Below are 3,264 nucleotides of genomic sequence, written 5' to 3'. Positions count from 1 at the left end.
ACTGCTATAACCTTTAGATTTATATTTTAGCGAGGTTTCAACTTTCTTAACGATTCTTGTCTATATGGCCTTCAATTGAGACATTTACTGTATTAGTTTTTTCTTGAATTATAGATTCTAGTTACTTGTTTTTGCTAATATGAAATATTGTCTCATTCTTTTACCTAAACATTAAATTAATACACTGTCCTTCATTTCAAAAACCTAAGCATAGATTTTGAAAATTAATGAATTGCTTAAAATTGTTTTTCCCTTTCTACTTTAATTACAAAGATTGACACATTTTCATATCGATTTCTTTTCTTATTATTTGGTAGATTGTGGGAATGTCTTAAACATATTTTAAATTTTTTATTGATTTGAAATTGTTATTCTCACAACAATGGAATTGGATCTAAGGATATCCATGATTACACGAATTGTCTCTTATCTTGTTTTGTCTAATTTTATCATGTAATTTTTTTTTTAGTAATTTCTTTAATCACATCTATTATTATTTCTATTTTTGTTTGATGATAGATTATAAAATATGATTGAAATGTAAGGATTTCTTCTACTCTTTGGCAATGTGAGAAGACAACCAATGTAAATGATATGACATTAAATTTAAATTTCTTATTTGAAATATGAAATTGAATGTTTATGTTTTTCTTACAAAACATTATTAACATTGTTGATAATTGTTATGTTCAAAACAAAATTTTCTTCTTTTAAACATGCATAGTATCAATTATTTGTCTTCATCCACACCTTCATCTTTCATCTCCTAACACGGTACTATCTATCACTTCCAGATTTCTATTTCATAAAGGCTAGGTATGTCAAAACTATCAATTACCCTAGAAAATTGTAATTCAATTTGCTAACAACAGTTTTACAGCTAAGTGACAACTTAAATTCAATCACAAGAAACAACTTCAACACATTGTAAATGCTTGTAACATAATTTTGTTTATTTATTCTAGATAGAAATGTTCATGGAAGATTATCTCGAGATATTGATAACCAATAAAAAGTATTATCTTAGAATGAATGCAATGTTGGTAAAAAGCTTTCAATGTTTGGCTTCTTATTGTGCACACCTCTTCTTAATTGTGTTTTGCTTGCATGGGCCTTTTCCTTATGTTGTCTTTGCAAACTTGAAGTACCTTTGTCCCGTTGTCTTTGCAAACTCAAAGTATTGTCAATCAATTTTTATGTTTGTAAATGAATATATTCTCGATTTGTATGTTTTCAATTCTCCCACTTCATCTACTCTTGAAAATAAAAAACCTATTGACACTCGACACGAAAAAAAAATGTGCAACTATTAATTTTTAATATTCTCTTTGATATACAAAATATACTTCTACGCTAATAATAGCACACGATTAGTTGAAGAACCCTATATGGGTCAAAAAATGAGTAATGAATTCGTAAATACAAACCAATAGATTGCCAATACCAATATCTCAAACAAATGAGATGCGGCTAAACTGACTCTAAAACAGAGTTATAAAATTTGTGTTATTGACTTTTTCAAAAATATTCGAAAAATCAAAACCACAACTAATTTGTTGATTTATTGACTTTTCCTCTCGTTTTAAAACTAATTTAGCCACGGCCAACAAATTGAAGAAACGTGCAATGATATACAAAGAGAGAGAAAGGAACGAACAAGAAGTAAAAGTGGCGCACCTCTATGCACCGTAAGAAGGCGAGTCCCTCTCACTGCTGTGCTCTTGTAAATTCGAAATCTTTGTAACAAGATCAGTGGTTCCATGGTGTAGTGATTTGCACTCTGGACTTTGAATCCAGCGACCTGGGTTCGACTCCCGGTGGGACCTACCTTCGATAGAGGGCGTTTTCTTTCCTTAAAAGGGAATTACTTTAAGCGTATTTTAAATGTAGATGAGACCAATGTGTGCCAACTATAAATAGTGGATCATAAATTTGAAATTTCCAGTGAGCAAAAGTATTACTGATAAGAGAAATGGAAATAACGTATAACCAAATATTGGCAAAGGAATAGAATTATCCCATTAAACAAACACACAATGATCCCAATACCTACTCATGTCTGATATTTTTGTCTATGAATGTAATGTATGACTAAGCATGAGTGAAGGAGCACAAATTTATCTGGGGCCTCCTTCTGCACTCTGCTATAAATTATCAAATGAATTTGGCACTTCATCTAAGCAATCGAATCCCTATGACTCACTTGAGTCAATCAAGCTATGGACTGCAATTCCTACTATTAAACTAACTACCACCCACATTCATTGCCATGAGAATCCATCGAGTAGAAAGGACACTAAACATGAACAAACTCCCAACAAATTCATGTGGGTATAGACAAAAATTATAGAAAATTAAATTTGAGCAATAGAGCCTTCCATAAAATGGACATTGATCGAAGCAGGGAAATGAATGGTATATATCAACGAGAGAAAACCCAAAATTGTATGTAGTCCAGTCCACCTTGAAACCACAGGAACTGTATCTGAAGCAGCACTACATCCAAAATGCAGACAACAACAGGAGCAGAACAGAATATGAGAGAAGCCACCATGACAAACATTATAAACACTGTCAAAGCGGCTCTTTGCATCTTCTGCAAGCAACTTGAAGCCATGAGAGGGGACTGAAATTATTGCATCTAGACCACCTTTTTGAGACTTCAATGTTGTTATGTGATGTGGGTGCTGTCATTTCTAGGGAAGAAACAGCTTTGTGCGGTGTACTGAACACCCATTACCTAAAATAGCTATTGTGGGGATCGAGGAATTGAAGATACCTTTTTGTTTCATCTGGGAAAAAGTGATGATAATGTGAATGGAGTGTATTTGGGGAAAGCAGATGTTCAATAGTGACTTTTAAAAAAGAAACTGATTCTTCCTTTGCCCGTGACTACTTATTCCATTCCTCCTGCACCTACGGGAAAGCCACTGGTAGATAAAGAGGCACCATAAAAAAATTGACTTTGTTTATAGATTCTAAACTGAAGTCGTAACAAATGAAGCACAAAGGTGTACCTAATGATATTTTTTGTGTGAATCACCTTATGTATTTTTTGTTTGGTCTAATGAAAACAATACTTCTTAAAGATTTTATTTTATATTTTTATAGTGTGTTAGTATTAAAGGTACAATTTTGGTTTCATTTTTGTAGTGTCAAAGTCATATATTCAACAAGATTTGATTTTTGGTAGACTCATTTATAACCATTCAAATCTACCAGTAGATTAAGGGCCTTTTGACACATATCCATTTTCCATTTGCA

At 32.2% G+C, this 3,264-nt stretch overlaps 1 non-coding gene across 1 annotated transcript; it reads left to right on the top strand.

Moving 5' to 3' along the window:
* Window positions 1-1,754: 1,754 nt before the first annotated feature.
* TRNAQ-UUG (transfer RNA glutamine (anticodon UUG)) lies at window positions 1,755-1,826 on the top strand. Its single transcript has one exon. It is a non-coding gene; the product is annotated as a tRNA-Gln (tRNA).
* Window positions 1,827-3,264: the final 1,438 nt, after the last annotated feature.

This window comes from Cryptomeria japonica, chromosome 1 (assembly GCF_030272615.1).
Source record: "Cryptomeria japonica chromosome 1, Sugi_1.0, whole genome shotgun sequence".
Taxonomy (NCBI): Eukaryota; Viridiplantae; Streptophyta; class Pinopsida; order Cupressales; family Cupressaceae; genus Cryptomeria; species Cryptomeria japonica.
The sequence above is the reverse complement of the archived record's forward strand: the minus strand, read 5'-3'. Positions and strand labels throughout refer to the sequence as shown.